The 18,304-nt window shown below is 45.4% G+C and overlaps 1 protein-coding gene and 2 non-coding genes across 3 annotated transcripts in view; 1 reads left to right on the top strand and 2 right to left on the bottom strand.

Annotated features, from left to right (window-relative positions):
* The window catches only part of LOC140400060 (histone H2B-like), a 67,317-nt gene that overhangs the window by 16,842 nt on the left and 32,171 nt on the right, over positions 1-18,304 (bottom strand). The gene's annotated exons all lie outside the window — the stretch shown is intronic.
* trnak-cuu (transfer RNA lysine (anticodon CUU)) lies at positions 10,403-10,475 on the bottom strand. Its single transcript has one exon. It is a non-coding gene; the product is annotated as a tRNA-Lys (tRNA).
* trnap-agg (transfer RNA proline (anticodon AGG)) lies at positions 15,015-15,105 on the top strand. Its single transcript is given in 2 exon segments — positions 15,015-15,050; positions 15,070-15,105. It is a non-coding gene; the product is annotated as a tRNA-Pro (tRNA).

Here is an 18,304-nt window from a genome sequence, read left to right as displayed (position 1 = left end):
GACCGAATGGTCACATGATGACCTGATGACGCAATTAAAATGATCACGTGTGTGGATTCCGGCAGTTCTCCCCGGATCGCGGTCAGAGCACAAGCCAGGAGCAGCTGCTCAATTATTAAATCAGTTATTTTTTATTACAGCTCCTTGGTCGCCAGTCATTGAGAGACCAGCATTTCTACATGGTGTCAGGAGTGGGCAGTATGGCAGAAGGACTCCACCGCATCAACCTCCTTGAATCATAGAATCGTAGAATCTCCAGCGCAGAAGGAGGCCATTCGGCCCAACGAGTCAGCACTGACCCTCCGAATGAGCACCGCAGCAACTCTCTTCAAGAAGAGGTTTAATAGATACTGCACCAGCAGCCCGGCTAGCTCAGTCGGTAGAGCATGGGACTCTTAATCGAGCCCCACGTTGGGCGCGTATATATTATTATCGGGAAATATTGATGCTGAATGAACTGTCTTCATAACAGGAACACAAGGTTATGTCGCTGGACTGTGAATCCAGGGGTCTGAACTAACCCTTGGTGACAAGATTTAATAAATCTGGAATTGAAATTTCGTCTCATGTACTGCTTCAGACGGATCATATTTCCACAACAGGGATTGATTTGACTGAACCACAGTGAAGATCTGTCACCGGCAGACTCACGGTTCCACGATGGAGAGAGAACAGTTGCATTTCAGAGAGCTCAGTTACACAGCAGGATATACATTTACAAACAGGGCCTTCTCCACCTCAGCACCTTTTCTGTGTCATTGTGTGTGTCCTGATAGTCTCTTCCTGCTTTTCTGTGTGTCTTTCTCTGTCTGTTACAGCCGTGCTGATGTTACGTATTAATCTCACTTTTCCCAAACAATAATTGTGATTGATAGATACAGAAAGATTTCCGCACTGACATTCAGTACCAATGTCTAATAGAGACTGAAACCCACCCTCACATACAGTCCCAGACATTGACTCATAATGAAGGAATTCTGCTCTCACAACCTGTTCCAGAGACTGAGGTGCAGAGTGTTCCCTCCACTCGCGAACACTACCTGTGATTTACAGATACAGAACAAATCTCAGTCAGGTGAGTAGCAGAGTTTGATGGGTAGGACATGGATTCCACAATCGCCTTCTCTGCGCCAGATAATCAGATGCAGTCGACACGCGGTGCATGTGTTGTTTTAACAAGAGTTTTACAGAAGAACCGGAACACATTTACACAATACCAGGGTATAAGACGTAGGAGCAGAAGTAAGCCTTTCAGCCCATCGAATATGCTCCGTATTTTAATGAGATTATGATTGATCTGATATATGACGTGTTATGACCTCATACGGTGGCACGTTGTCACAGTGGCTACCTCACAGCGCCCGCGATCCGGGTTCAATTCCAGCCTTTGGTCACTGACTGTGTGGAGTTTGCACTTTCTCTCCGTGTCTGTGTGGGTTTCCTCCGGATTTCCTCGCACAGTCCAAATGTGTGCGTCTTAGGTGGACTGCCCATGCTAAATTGCCCCATAGTGTTCAGAAAGGTGGGTGGTGTTACAGGGATGTGGTGCAGAGATAGGGACGCTGCCACAGGGTCGGTGCAGAGTCGATGGGCAGAGTGGCCTCCTTTTACATTTTAATGATTTCATGATAATCCTCATGTCCACTTTCCCGGGTTTTTATATCTAGATTTCATGATGAACCTTTAAAACCAACATTCCAACCAAGCCTCAGGTACCAATAACTCCTCAATGGTCGTTAATTTCCCGACTGTCTATCATTTGGTCAGTCTGAGGAAGTCACGTCCTGGAAATGTCATACATTGATCCAGTTCTAAAGTAAATTAAGTCGCTCTAGTCCCTGATGACCATAGGCTGCTTTCCCCGTTGACGGTGAGATCTGACTGGTGGTGATTTAACCTGAGGATCATAAGACCATAAGACATAGGAGCGGAAGTAAGGCCATTCGGCCCATCGAGTCCACTCCACCAATCAATCATGGCTGATTGCAACTCCATTTACCCGCTCTCTCTCCATAGCCCTTAATTCCTCGAGAAATCAAGAATTTATCAACTTCTGTCTTAAAGACATTCAACGTCCCGGCCTCCACCGCAGAGTCGATGGGCAGAGTGGCAATGAATTCCACAGACCCACCACTCTCTGGCTGAAGAAATTTCTCCTCATCTCTGTTCTAAAGTGACTCCCTTTTATTCTAAGGCTGTGCCCCCGGGTCCTAGTCTCCCCTGCTAATGGAAACAACTCCCCTACGTCCACCCTATCTAAGCCATTCATTATCACCATACCCCAGGCGAGGGGCAAGGTTGTGAAGGCTGGGTTTTCATGATTCCGTTCTATATTTACCGTGTGATCAGAATCTAATTAACCTGGTGTTGTCTCTGTTAATATTGTCTCATGGTAAGGCAAACCTCACCGATTGGATAGACGAGTGATCGTTCTTCAGTCTTGTCATGGACGGACCCGCTGAATATTGAGGCACTTTCTGAAAAATTTACCTTTCTACCAGGAATAGTCTCATCCCAACACAATAATTTATCATTAATCTGCTCCAAGTATACTTTCATGACTCGCTGAAAGAATATACTCTATTTCCTGGAGATACCGGTAACTCAATGATCAGACTATGTCCATCGTGAAGTGTGTGTTCCGATGATCGACGGATTCCTCTGTGAAGCCGGCAGCGTTTGTTTTTGCTGTCAAATGCTGGTTGATTCCAGTCTTTCAGCGGGGGCCTTTCACACTGTGTGGAAACATCTTGGACATGATATTGAAGTGTTTCACATCAGTCCATTCTCAAAAGTCCCTGAATATGCTAGGAATTCGTTTTACTGACAAAATCTGCATTTCTATCATTGACCACCGGGCTGAAATGAAATGAAATGAGATGAAAATCGCTTATTGTCACAAGGAGACTTCAAATGAAGTTACTGTGGAAAGCCCCTAGTCGCCACAGTCCGGCGCCTGTTCGGGGAGGCTGGTACGGGAATTGAACCATGCTGCTGGCCTGCCTTGGTCTGCTTTCCAAGCCAGTGATTTAGCCCTGTGCTAAACCAACCAGTGAAGACAAAGTGGCGCATATTTTCCATCAATTCATGGATGCAACACGAATTAAGACTTTTTGACGCATGCATTTGTGGGTTGAGGTGGCCGAGTGGTTAAGGCGTTGGACTGCTAATTCTCTGTGCGTTCGAATCCCATCCTCGTCGATTTTTCATCCGCTAGTTGCTCGGAAGTGGGACTCATTTTTCCAAGATGGGTCTGCAGTAACTGATGTGACAATCCAGTCCAAGTTGTCAGGCCAGATTGCAGCGAGTTGTGTTGGAAAAGCGAGAATTCAAAATTCAGTCTTGTTCTGATTGAGATGAATTGATCGGATAGTGAGAGAGGAACCACTTTGATTTGATTTATTGTCCCATGAAAATTATTTTTCTGCTACCAAGGGAACATACACATTACATAGATAGTAGACAGAAAAAGTATAATCGACAGAGTACATTGACAAATGGTACATGGACAAACAGTGATTGGTTACAGTGCGGAACAAGGGGCCAAACAAAGCAAACCCATGAGCAAGAGCAGCATAGGGCGTCGTGAATAGTGTTCTTACAGGGAACAGATCAGTCCGAGGGAGAGTTGTTGAGGAGTCTAGTAGCTGTGGGAAAGAAGCTGTTCCTATGTCTGGATGTGCGGGTCTTCAGACTTCTGTACCTTCTGCCTGATGGAATAATCTGTAAAAAGGCAAAACCTGGGTGGGAGGGTCACTGATAATGTTGTCTGCTGTCCTGCGGCAGCGGGAGTTGGAGACAGAATCACTGTGCGGGTGGCAAGCTTGTGTGATACGTTGGGCTGATGTCACCACACTGCAGTTTCTTGCGACCTTGGGCCGAGCAGTTGCGATCCCAAGCTGTGATGCAGCCCGATAGGATGCTCTCTGTGGTACATCTGTAGACGTTTGCGAGAGTCGATGCAGACATGACGAATTTCCTCTCCTTCCATAGGAGGTAGAGACGATGTTGGGTTTCTAGACTGTTGCATCAACATGAGTGGACCAGGGCAGACTGTTGGTGAGGGTGACACCCGGAAATGTAATGCTATCCACCATCTCCACTTCGCAGCCATTGATGTAGAGGGGTGTGTGTGTTGTGCAACGCTTCCTGGCGTCGATGATCAGTTCCTTGATCTTTCCGACATTTAGAGACAGGCTGTTTTAGGTACACTATGCAACCAAGTGATTTATCTACCTCCTGTATCTGATTCGTCATTGTTTGCGATACGACCTACCACAGTGGTATCATCCACAAACTTATAGATTGAGTTGGAGCTAAATCCTGCCACACAGGATATGCCTCCATATTCAGCGGGTCCGGCCATGACAAGACGGAAGAACGATCACTCGTCTATCCAGTCAGTGAGGTTTGCCTCACTGTGAGACAAGATTGTCTAAGAGAACACCAGATAAATTAGATTCAGATCACACGGTTATACTAGAACTGAATCATGAAAATCCCGCTTTCTCACAATTCCCGTTCCAGCCTCCCCGAACAGGCGCCGGAATGTGGTGACTCGTGCTTTTCGCAGTAACTTCATTGAAGCCAACTTGTGACAATAACAGATTATTATTATTATTATTATTGCTCGTCGCCTGAGGTATGGTGATCCTCAGGTTAAATCACCACCAGTCAGATCTCACCCTCAAAGGGGAAAGCAGCCTATGGTCATCAGTGTCTAGAGCGACTTAATTTACTTTAGAACTGGATCAATGTGTGACATTTCCAGGATGTGACTTCCTCAGACTGACCAAATGATTGACAGCCGGGAAATTAACGACCATTCAGAAGTTACTGGTACCTGGGGCTTGGTTGGAATGTTGGTTTTAAAGTTTCATCATGATATCTAGAGATAAAAACCCGGGAAAGTGGACATGAGGGTTATCATGAAATCATTAAAATGTAAAAGGAGGCCATTCTGCCCATCGACTCGGCACCGATTCTCTGAAAGAGCCTCTGTGTCCCCACCACATCCCTGTAACACCACCCAACTTTCTGAACACCAAGGAGCAACTTAGCATGGACACTCCACCTAACCCGCACACATTTGGACTGTGCGAGGAAATCGCAGCGCCCGGAGGAAACCCACACAGACACGGAGAGAAAGTGCAAACTCCACACAGTCAGTGACCAAAGGCTGGAATTAAACCCGCATCGCTGGCGATGTGAGGTAACCACTGTGACAACGTGCCACCGTATGAGGTCATAACACGTCATATATCAGATCAAGCATGATCTCCTTGCAATACGGAGCATATTCGATGGGCTGAATGGCTGACTTATGCTCCTACGTCTTATAACCTGACATTGTGCAATATTCTGCTATTTGTCTCTAAAACCTTGTTAAAACAATGTTGAGCGAGTTGGTCACACCGCAGGTGAAAGATACTGAAGGAGATAGAAAATGGGTGACCAAAAGACAGAGCAAGAGTAGGAAAGCAGTGCAGGTGTCCCCTGCGGTCATCTCCCTGCAAAACAGATACACCGCTTTGGATACCGTTGAGGGAGATGGCTCACCAGGGGAAGGCAACAGCAGCCAGGTTCATGGCACCGTGGCTGACTCAGCTGCGCAGCCGGGCAGGAAGAGTATTGGCAGGGCTATAGTGATAGGTGACTCAATCGTAAGGGGAATAGACAGGCGGTTCTGCGGACACAATCGAGACTCCAGGATGGTATTTTGCCTCCCTGGTGCAAGGGCAAAGGATGTCTCGGAGTGCCTGCAGGACATTCTGGGGGGGGGGGGGGGGGGTGAACAGCCAGCTGTCGTGGTGCACATAAGCACTGATGATATATGTTAAAAAAAACGGGGTGAGGTCCTACAAGCTGAATTCAGGGAGTTAGGAGTTAAACTTAAAAGTAGGGCCTCAAAGGTAGTAATCTCAGGATTGCTACCAGTGCCACGAGCTCGTCAGAGTAGGAATGTGAGGATAGATAGGATGAATGCGTGGCTCGAGAGATGGTGCAAGTGGGAGGGATTCAAATTCCTGGGGCATTGGAACCGGTTCTGGGGGTGGTGGGACCAGTACAAACCGGACGGTCTGCACCTGGGCAGGGCTGGAATTGATGTCCTAGGGAGAGTGTTCGCTAGAGCTGTTGGGGAGAGTTTAAACTAATGTGGCAGGGGGATGGGAACCGACGCAGGAATTTGGAAGGTAGTAAAACAGGGACAGAAACAAAAGGCAGTAAGGGGGAAAGTGTAAGGCAGAGAAGCCATAGTCAAAAATCAAAAAGGGCGACAGTACAAGGTACAGTGACTGAGGGGAGCTCCGTGAATAGGACCAGGAATACTAAAAGGAATAAAACGGGAAGTAAAAACATGAATGGTAAGCGACGCGGCAGGTTGTTACATGACTTTATGGGTTCAACCACAAGGAAAATCAGGAGAAAGGTTAAGAGGAAATATAACTTAGGAGAGGTTACTGATCGAGGTGGTAAGATTCAGAACAGAGGTAAAAAAGCCAACATAAGTGTACTTTACCTGAATGCTCGTAATAATCAGAATAAGGTAAATGAGATGGTGGTGCAAATCATCGTGAATGACTATGATTTAGTGGCCATTACTGAAACATGGTTAAAGGATGGTGTCGACTGGGAGTTAAATATCCGAGTAAATCAAACTATACGGAAGGGCAGAGTGGTTGGTAAGTGAGGTGGTGTAGCTCTATTATTTAAGGATGACATCTGGGCAATAGTAAAGGATGACATCGGTGCTATGGAGGATAAGGTTGAATCCATTTGGGTGGAAATCAGGAATAGTAAGGCAATAAGTAACTGATAGGAGTCATCTATAGGCCAACAAATAGTAACATTATGGTGGGGCAGGCAATAAACAAAGAAATAACTGATGCATGTAGAAATTGTACAGCAGTTAACATGGGGGATTTTAATCTACATGTCGATTGGTTTAACCAGGTCGGTCAAGGCAGCCTTGACGAGGAGTTCATAGAATGTATCCACGACAGTTTCCAAGAACAGTATGTAATGGAACCTACGAGTGAACAAGCGGTCGTAGATCTGGTCCAGTGTAATGAGACAGGATTGATTCAGGATCTCATAGTTAGGGATCCTCTCGGAAGGAGCGATCACAATACGGTGGAATTTAAAATACAGATGGAGACTGAGAAAGTAAAATCAAACACGAGTGTTTTGTGCTGATAGAAAGGAGTTTACAGTGGGATGAGAGAAGAACTAGCTAAGGTAGACTGGGAGCAAAGACTTTATGGTGAAACAGTTGAGGAACAGTGGACAACCCTACAAGCGATTTTTCACAGTGCTCAGCAAAGGTATATACCAACAAAAAGTAAGGACGGTAGAAAGAGGGAAAATCGACCGTGGATATCTAAGGAAATAAGGGAGAGTATCAAATTGAAGGAAAAAGCATACAAAGTAGCAAAGATTAGTGGGAGACTAGAGGACTGGGAAATCTTTAGCGGGCAACAGAAAGCTACTAAAAAAGCTATAAAGAAGAGTAAAATAGATTATGAGAGTAAACTTGCTCAGAATATAAAAACAGAGAGTAAAATTTCCTACAAATATATTTTAAAATAAATAGTGACTAAGGTAACCATTGGTCCTTTAGAGGATGAGAAGGGAGATTTGATAATGTGAGATGAGGAAATGGCTGAGTAACTGAACAGGTTTTTTGGGTCGGTCTTCACAGTGGAAGACACAAATAACATGCCAGTGACTGATGTAAATGAGGCTATGACAGGTGAGGACCTTGAGAGGATTGTTATCAATAAGGTAGTAGTGATGGGCAAGCTAATGGGGCTAAAGGTAGACAAGTCTCCTGGCCCTGATGGAATGCATCCCAGAGTGCTAAAAGAGATGGGTAGGGAAATTGCAAATGCACTAGTGATAATTTACCAAAATTCACTAGATTCTGGGGTGGTCCCGGCGGATTGGAAATTAGCAAACGTGACACCACTGTTTAAAAAAGGAGGGAGGCAGAAAGCAGGTAATTATAGGCCAGTGAGCTTAACTTCGGTAGTAGGGAAGATGCTGGAATCTATCGTCAAGGAAGAAATAGCGAGGCATCTGGATGAAAATTGTCCCATTGGGCAGACGCAGCATGGGTTCATAAAGGGCAGGTCGTGCCTAACTAATTTAGTGGAATTTTTTGAGGACATTACCAGTGCGGTAGATAATGGGGAGCCAATGGATGTGGTATATCTGGGTTTCCAGAAAGCCTTTGACAAGGTGCCACACAAATGGTTGCTGCATAAGATAAACATGCATGGCATTAAGGGGAAAGTATTAGCATGGATAGAGGATTGGTTAGTTAATAGAAAGCAAAGAGTGGGGATTAATGGATGTTTCTCTGGTTGGCAATCAGTAGCTAGTGGTGTCCCCCAGGGATAAGTGTTGGGCCCACAATTGTTCACAATTTACAGAGGTAATTTGGAGTTGGGGACCAAGGGCAATGTGTCCAAGTGTACAGACGACACTAAGATGAGTGGAAAAGCAAAAAGTGCAGAGGATACTGTAAGTCTGCAGAGCGATTTGGATAGGCTAAGTGAATGGGCTAGGGTCTGGCAGATGGAATACAATGTTGACAAATGTGAGGTTATCCATTTTGGTAGGAATAACAGCAAAAGGCATTATTATTTAAATGATAAAATTTTAAAACATGCTGCTGTGCAGAGAGAACTGGGTGTGCTAGTGCATGAGTCACAAAAAGTTGGTTTACAGGTGCAACAGGTGATTAAGAAGGCAAATGGAATTTTGTCCTTCATTGCTAGAGGGATGGAGTTTAAGACTAGGGAGGTTATGCTGCAATTGTATAAGGTGTTAGTGAGGCCACACATGGAGTAGTGTGTTCAGTTTTGGTCTCCTTACTTGAGAAAGGACATACTGGCACTGGAGGGTGTGCAGAGGAGATTCACTAGGTTAATCCCAGAGCTGAAGGGTTTGGATTACGAGGAGAGGTTGAGTAGACTGGGGCTGTACTCGTTGGAATTTAGAAGGATGAGGGAGGATCTTATTGAAACATATAAAGATTATGAAGGGAATAGATAGGATAGATGTGGGCAGGTTGTTTCCACTGGCAGGCGAAAGCAGAACGAGGGGGCATAGCCTCAAAATAAGGGGAAGTAGATTTAGGACTGAGTTTAGGAGGAACTTCTTCACCCAAAGGGTTGTGTATCTATGGAATTCCTTGCCCAGTGAAGCAGTAGAGGCCCCTTCATTAAATGTTTTTAAGATAAAGATAGATAGTTTTTTGAAGAATAAAGGGATTAAGGGTTATGGTGTTAGGGCCGGAAAGTGGAGCTGAGTCCACAAAAGATCAGCCATGATCTCATTGAATGGTGGAGCAGGCTCGAGGGGCCAGATGGCCTACTCCTGCTCCTAGTTCTTATGTTCTTATCTGGACCACAGACTCCGAGTGCCGACTGCGTCTGGTTATGTGGCGGAGAGAAGGTGATTGTGGAATCCATGTCGTACCCATCAAACTCTGCTACTCACCTGACTGAGATTTGTTCTGGATCTGGAAATCACAGGTAGTGTTCGCGAGTGGAGGGAACACTCTGCAACTCAGTCTGTGGAACAGTTTGTGAGAGCAGGGTTCCTTCAATATGAGTCAATATCTAGTACTGTATGTGAGGGTGGGATTCAGTTTCTATCAAACATTGGTACTGAATGTCAGTGTGGAAATCTTTCTGTATCTATCAATCACAATGTCTGTTTGGGAAAAGTGAGATTAATACGTAACATCAGCATGGCTGTGACAGACAGAGAAAGACACACAGTAAAGCAGGAAGAGACTATCAGGACACACACACAATGACACACAGAAAAGGTGCCGAGCAAACCAGCAAGATACTGAGATGGAAAAACTGGTTATTTACGAAAATGTGTTTCCTGCTGCACACATATAGGCCCTGTTTGTAAATGTATATCCTGCTGTGTAACCGTGCTCTCTGCTGTGTAAATGAGCTCTCTGCTGTGTAACTGTGCTCCCTGCTGTGTAAATGAGCTCTCTGCTGTGTAACTGTGCTCCCTGCTGTGTAACTGAGCTCTCTGCTGTGTAACTGAGCTCTCTGCTGTGTAACTGTGCACCCTGCTGTGTAACTGAGCTCTCTGCTGTGTAACTGTTCTCTCTGTCGTGGAACCGTGACTCTTCCTGTGACAGATCTTCACTGTGGTTGTGTCAAATCATTCCCTGCTGTGGAAATATGTCCTCTCTGAAGCAGAACCTTTCTGCGCCATTACTGAGACGAAATTTCAATTCCAGATTTATTAAGTCTTGCCACCAAGGGTTAGTTCAGACCTCTGGATTCCCAGTCCAGCGACATAACCTTGAGTTCCTGTTGTCAAAACAGTTCGTTCAGCATCAATATTTTCAGATAATAATGTAGACCGCCCAACGTGGGGCTCGAACCCACGACCCTGGGATTAAGAGTCCCATGAACTACCGACTGAGCTAGCCGGGCTGATGCTATGCTAACTATTAAACTTCTTCCTGTCGAGAGTCGCTGCGGTGCTCATTCGGAGGGTTAGTCTTGACTCGTTGGGCCGAATGGCCTCCTTCTGAGCTGGATATTCTACGATTCTATGATCCAAGGATGTTGATGCGGTGGAGTCCTTCTGCCATACTGCCCACTCCTGACACCATGTAGAAATGCTGGTCTCTCAATGACTGGCGACCAAGGATTTGGAATAAAAATAACTGACTTAATAGTTGTGCAGCTGCTCCTGGCTTGTGCTCTGACCGCGATCCGGGGAGAACTGCCGGAATCCCGACACGTGATCATGATAGTTGCGTCATCAGATCATCATGTATTCTATCGACCAAATTACTAATGAATGACAGATTGGACGAACCTGCGATGGAGTGGTTAAGGCGTTGGGCTTAAACTCCAGCGTGGTTTTCCCGCGCAGGTTCGAGCCCTGCTCGCAGCGACTTTGATTCGTAATGTTTGCTCAACTCCTCCCACAAGCCGCTGACTCCGGAATGAATCGGAATTCCGATTGGCTGTAAATAAACGGTTGGAACGTTCTTCGAGTTCAGTCCGATATGTAACATTTTTTTGGGAAACTGAACAAAATATAAAGATGGAAACGTGATTTGCTTTCATTCAGCTGAATGTATTTCTGGGTAAAAATATCGTGGTAGAAATGGAACATATTTTATCTCTCTATCTGTTTCTTTGTTTCTTTCTCTCTCCCTCACTCACTGTTTTTGTGCTTCTCCGGGGACTGATTGGATACACAGCGAAACTCAGCCCCATCTCACCCCAACTCTTTTGGACGAATACGTCCTGGTGATGGACGGTCCTGAATCAGTGGAAGAATCGACAAACTATTCCATTCTTGGCTCTGTGAGAAGTTCCATTCCTGGTTGTGAGGTGGCTCTGAGATAAAGGGATCGAGAGAGAACGAGGTGACTGCAGTCTGACTCTTACTCTGAAAACCAGTTAGTGCGCCCTTGTAGAAAGTGGATGTGTCTGAGAACAGGAGGAAAGCAGATCATGGGCCTGTGACTGATTTTATTGAGCCGGACATTGAAAAGTGAAGCAAACTTTTAACCAGTCAGCGCCTGTCTGAGCGCTCGGAAGGAATTACGGCTGACATTGAGACAGTTCAGAGTGAATTTTTACAGCAAATCGAATCCTCAAGAGGTGTTGGTATATTGATTTCAGAGAGAATGTCATAATACCTTAGAAGATCAGTTGCGCTTGTTTTTGTTTTGTTCGGTAATTTGGGGAATCTATTTGGAGCGGGTGCAGTTGGTTAATATCTGTGCCTCTTGCTTGTCCAGCTGCCCGTGCAACAGCAGCTCCATTCCTATCCAGATGTGTGGACACAAACGGCAAACCCACATTATTGTATCCCCGCGGAGGTTCTAAACCCGCTCGCAGCGGCTCTGCTCCGGAATATTTACTCAGCTCCATAAACAAACCACTGACCACACAAAAGACCGGGGCTCCCATTGCCTCTCATTGATGGTTTTCACCCAATTTGGCTGTTTAAGGAATGAAAGCAAAAATTTATCGCGTCTGGTAATCAGCATTTTTAAATAAACTACACTAAACGTATAAAACAATACTTTATAAATGATAATTAACCAATATTAATCAATATTAATAATGTTTCCTGCAACGATTGGAAGGAAAAGCCCATCCCATCAGATCAGGATATGTTGGGAATGGACCGGAGTGAAACATTCCCAGACCATGTCCAACATGTTTCTCCTCAGCATGAAAACTCCCCGCGGAAAGACTGAAACAGACACTCATTTGATCACATCATGATTAACATCACTCACACCTTAACCATGAGACCACTGGGGAAGTCATGATGGCTTCGAATTTCTCCTAAAATGCCAACTGAACACACTGACTGGCAGAATGACATTACCCACGTGATTGCCGACGCGCAACCACAGGCCGACTTGTCGAGTGGTGAAATCTGACATCACTGCTTCTGAACATCACCAGAACAGAGAGATAAATGTCACATTGTTCATTCACATTTCTGATTTATAATTGTGGGGAAACTGATGGGCTTTGGGACGCAATTAAAAGTTATTTTAACTGAGATCAAATCAGCGGCTGGCTCGTTGGTCTGGGGAGACCTGAGCCACACACAGCAGCAGAGACTGCAGATAGAGAATGACTCGAATATTCACATGTCACACCAGAGAACACATCGGAGAACACTTCAGCAGTCAAGGGCATTCAGCCTCTGATCTCCGGGTAAGCGTGACAACAGAATCGCCGAGCAGAAACTTGTAGCCAAGTTCCGCACACATGAGTACGGCCTCAACCGGGACCTTGGATTCATGTCGCATTACATTCGCCCCGCACCATCTGGCCTGGGATTGCGGAATCCTACCAACTGTCCCGGCTTGAGACAATTCCCACCTCTTTAACCAGGGGTTACCCCTATCTCTGGATCTGTAAAGATTTAATTACCTGCAAATGCTCGCATTCAAAACATTTTCTTGCATCTTTGACTTTGTAAATATATATGTTTCCGGAACATACCTCTTCATACACCTGAGGAAGGAGCAGTGCTCCGAAAGCTAGTGTTTGAAACACACCTGTTGGACTTTAACCTGGTGTTGTCAGACTTCTTACTGTGCACATCAGAGACTGAGAGGTAAAGATTCATTCACCACCCAAATGCCTATATCCCCCCCCCCCCAACGGACACACAAGCGCAATGCCACTGAAAGTGTTGTCATGATTCTGATATGCAGACGTTTTAACGGAAACTGGCAAACAACAGAATGATTTTATCCACTCAATAACAATATCAGAGATTGATCATTACAGATTTAGTTCCACCTTCACACAGAATTTCAGAGAATGAAAGATACTGAATGAATGACAGACTCTCATACAGTCCCAGAGACTCTCTCAAAGCGATTTAACTGAATCCCAAAGACAGATTGTTACAGTAGATGTGCAACAATCCTCGGAATTCCGGAATTCCGGAATTACCGGAATATTATAAATATGGAATGAATCTGACTCTGTCATACAGTGTCAGAGACTGAAATATACATGAATTATATTTCAAAATTGATCGCATTTAGCAGGGTGGTAGTGTCAAATAACCCGATGGAGCGAATCCTCAATGTGAAGATGGGGCCTTGTCTCCACAAGGACTGTGCAATGGTCACTCTGAACATATAGAGTATGGGACACGGAGTTCCACAGACTGAATCCTACTTTCCACACAACACCACTGACTGGATTGGATTGGATTTGTTTATTGTCACGTGTACCGAGGTACAGTGAAAAGTATTTTTCTGCGAGCAGCTCAACAGATCATTAAGTACATGAGAAGAAAAGGGAATAAAAGAAAATACATAATAGGGCAACACAACATATACAATGTAACTACATAAGCACTGGCATCGGATGAAGCATACAGGGTGTAGTGTTAATGAGGTCAGTCCATAAGAGGGTCATTTAGGAGTCTGGTGACAGTGGGGAAGAAGCTGTTTTTGAGTCTATTCATGCGTGTTCTCAGACTTCTGTATCTCCTGCCCGATGGAAGAAGTTGGAAGAGTGAGAAAGCTGGTCGGAGGGATCTTTGATTATGCTGCCTGCTTTCCCCAGGCAGCAGGAGGTGTAGATGGAGTCAATGGATAGGAGGCATGTTCGTGTGATGGACTGGGCGGTGCTCACGACTCTCTGAAGTTTCTTGCGGTCCTGGGTCGAGCAGCTGCCATACCAGGTTGTGATGCAGCCAGATAGGATGCTTTCTTTGGTGCATCTGTAAAAGTTGGTAAGGGTTAATGTGGACATGCCGAATTTCCTTAGTTTCCTGAGCAAGTATAGACGCAGTTGAGCGTTCTTGGTAGTAGCATCGAAGTTGGTGGACCAGGACAGATTTTTGGAGATGTGCACCCCTAGGAATTTGAAACTGCTAACCATCTCCACCTCGGCCCTGTTGATGCTGACAGGGGTGTGTACAGTACTTTCCTTCCTGAAGTCAATGACCAGCTCTTTAGTTTTGCTGGCATTGAGGGAGAAATTGTTGTTGCCACACCACTCCACTCAGTTCTCTATCTCCCGCCTGCATTCTGACTCGTCGTTATTCGAGGTCCGGCCCACTATGGTCGTATCGTCAGCAAACATGTAGATGGAGTTGGAACCAAGTTTTGCCACACAGTCGTGTGTGTACAGGGTGTAGAGTAGGGGCCTAAGTATGCAGCTTTGCGGAGGCCCGGTGTTGAGGAATATTGTGGAGGAGGTGTTGTTGTTCATTCTTACTGATTGTGGTCTGTTGGTCAGAAAATCGAGAATCCAGTTGCAGAGTGGGGAGCCAAGTCCTAGGTTTAGGAGCTTTGATATGAGCTTGGCTGGGATTATGGTGTTGAAGGCGGAGCTGTAGTCAATAAATAGGAGTCTGATGTAGGAGTCCTTGTTTTCGAGATGCTCCAGCACAATTGAGCTGAGACAATAAGCTTCGGGAGGCAATGATAAGCTGGTTTGAGTGAGTCGCAAACGTGATTTGGCTCGTTGGTCTAGGGGTATGATTCTCGCTTAGGGGCTACCATTTGTGATAAAATGCGAGAGGTCCCGGGTTCAAATCCCGGACGAGCCCTGTTGTTGTTTTTTTTAAATCACGACGATCATTGAATGAAGTCGGGAGCAGGTTTGCGCCCCAGAGAATATATCAGTGCTGAACACGTGAAGAAACGAACACATCATTTAAAGACCGTTTCACCATGGTGTAGGACTCTGAATGTATCCTCAAACATGTAAAACAAACGAACGCTTGTGCATCCAGGTAGTTGGCTGAATGCAATGGTTGTATGCAACCCCGATAAATCTTTGATTTATTTGCTGAACAAGAATCTTTCAATCTCTGCCTTAAAAATAATCTATGTCCCGCTTCCGCCGCCTTCTGAGGTAGAGTTCCAAAGTCCCACAACTCTCTACGAGGGAGAAATTCCCCATCTACGTCCGAAAAGGGTGACATCCGTTTTTTTCACTCCCACAAGCAGTGACATCCTTTCCACGTCCACCTTGTCAAGACCATTCAAAATCTGATGTACTTCAATCAAATCAACTGTCAGTCTTCACATCTCCACTGGAAACAAGTGCAGTCTCTCTAACCTTTCCTCAATAGCAAACCCGCTCAAAGAACAACAAAGAACAGAGACAAGTACAGCACTGGAACAGGCCCTTCGGCCCGTCAAGCCCGTGCCGACCATGCTGCCTGACCAATGACGAATCTAAAATGTTTTACACTTCCTGGGTCCGTATCCCTCGATTCCCATCCTATTCATGTATTTGTCAAGATGCCGCTTAAATGTCACTATCGTTGTTGCTTCCATCACGTTCTCCAGCAGCGAGTTCCAGGCACCCACTACCCTCTCTGTAAAAAAACTTGCCTTGTACATCTCCTCTAAACCTTGCCCCTCGCACCTTAAACCTATGCAATTGACTAGTAATTGACCCCTCTACCCTGGGGAAAAGCCTCTGTCTATCCACTCTGTCTAAGCCCCTCATAATTTTGTAGACCTCTATCAAGTCGCCCCTCAACGTCCGTCATTCCAGTGAGAACAAACCGAGTTTATTCAACCGATCCTCATAGCTAATGCCCTCCATAACAGGCAACATCCTGGTAAATCTCTTCTGCACCCTCTCTAAAGCATCCACATCCTTCTGGTAGTGTGGTGACCAGAATTGAACACGATACTCCAAGTGTGGCCTAACTAAGGTTCTATACAGCTGCAACATGACTTGCCAATCTTGTACTCAATTCCCTGGCCAATGAAGGCAAGCATGCCGTAGCCGTCTTGGCTACCTTCTCCACCTGTGTTGCCCCTTTCAGTGACCTGTGGACCTGTAGACATAGATCTCTCTGACTTTCGATACTCTTGAGGCTTCTACCATTTACTGTATATTCCCTACCTGCATTAGACCTCCCAAAATGCATTACCTCACATTTGTCCGGATTAAACTCCATCTGCCATCTCTCCGCCCAAATCTGCAAAAGATCTAAATCCTGCTGTATCCTCTGACAAACCTCATTGCTATCCGCGATTCCACCAACCTGTGTGTCATCTGCAAACTTACTAATCAGACCAGTTACATTTTCCTCCAAATCATTTATACACACTACGAACTGCAAAGCTCCCAGCACTGATCACTGTGGAACACCACTAGTCCCAGCCCTCCAATTAGACAAGCACCCTTCCATTGCTACTCTCTGCCTTCTATGATCTAGCCAGTTCTGTATCCATCTTGCAAGCTCACCCCTGATCCCGTGTGACTTCACCTTTTATACTAGTCTACCATGAGGGACCTTGTCAAAGGCCTGACTGAGGTCCATATAGACAACATCCACTGCCCTACCTGCATCAATCATCTTTGTGGCCTCTTCGAAAAACTCTATCAAGTTAGTGAGACACAAAACCATGCTGCCTCTCACTAATATGTCCATTTGCTTCCAAATGGGAGTAGATTCTGTCTCGAAGGATTCTCTCCAGTAATTTCCCTACCACTGACGAAAGGCTCATTCCTGGCACCAATCGAGGAAACCTTCTCTGAACCGTCTCCAACATATTTACATCGTTCCCTAAATAAGGAAACTAAAACTGCGCAGAATTAGCGAAATGTGTAGCTCCTGGAATAAAAGGGACAGTAGCAATATGGATATAAATGTGGTTCAATAATCAGAAACAGAGTATAATGGTCAATAGAGACTTTTCGGACTGGAAGAAGGTTTGTAGTGTTTCACATGGCTCCCTACTGGAACATTTGCTTTCCCTGATATAGAACAATGTGCTAGATCATGGTGTACAAGTTTAGGGATGGTACAAACTTGGAAATTTTGGAAACTGTGCCATGGACAGTCTAGAACTTCAAACGACAAAAGATGATTTTCAGTCTGGAGACGTGTGAGATTATGCATTTTGGTAGGGAAGTATAGAATCATAGAATTTACAGTGCAGAAGGTGGCCATTCGGACCATGGAATCTGCACTGACTCTTCAAAGAGCACCCCCCTGAAGCCAACACCTCCACCCTATCCCCGCACCCCAGCAACCCCATCTAACCTAAGGGCAATTTAGCCTGGCCAATCCACCTAAACTGCACATCTTTGGAGTGTGGGAGGAAACCGGAGCACCCGGACGAAACCCACGGAGAACACAGACAGTGATCCAAGCGGGAATCGACCCTGAGACCCGGCGCTGTGAAGCCATAGTGCTAACCACTATGTTACCGTGCTGCCCCTCAACTATTTATGGGATGTAGGAGCAGACAGAGCTGGGTGTATATGTGGATAGATCATTGAAGGTGGACAGGTGGAGAGAGCAGGTAATAAAGCAAATCTTATTCTGGGCTTTATAACGAGTGGAAAACAGAACAAGAGGAAGGAGGTTATGCTGACTCTGTACAAGGCGCCAGTTAGACATCAGATGGAATATTTTGCACAGCTCTGGGAGCCACAATATTGGAAGGCTGTGGACGTATTGGGCAGCGTGCAGAAGAGGTTTATAGGATTGATTCCATTTAGGAGGCTAGATTGGAGATGTTGGGAACGTTCTCCTTGGAGAGGATAAGGCAGAGAGGAGATATGATGGAGATGTTCAAAATCATAATATCAACATATTAACTGACCCACCCTTTACAGCCCTATTCGGTTCATGCAAACATTTCTACAGATACACTATACTCCGAGAGAAGAAACTACTCATCATTTCTGGTTTAAATGGGCGGCCACTTACTCTGAGATTATTCCTTCTGGTCCAAGACTCTCCCACATGGTGAACCAGCTTCTCAGCATCTATC

Source organism: Scyliorhinus torazame, chromosome 24 (genome assembly GCF_047496885.1).
Source record: "Scyliorhinus torazame isolate Kashiwa2021f chromosome 24, sScyTor2.1, whole genome shotgun sequence".
Taxonomy (NCBI): Eukaryota; Metazoa; Chordata; class Chondrichthyes; order Carcharhiniformes; family Scyliorhinidae; genus Scyliorhinus; species Scyliorhinus torazame.
The sequence above is the reverse complement of the archived record's forward strand: the minus strand, read 5'-3'. Positions and strand labels throughout refer to the sequence as shown.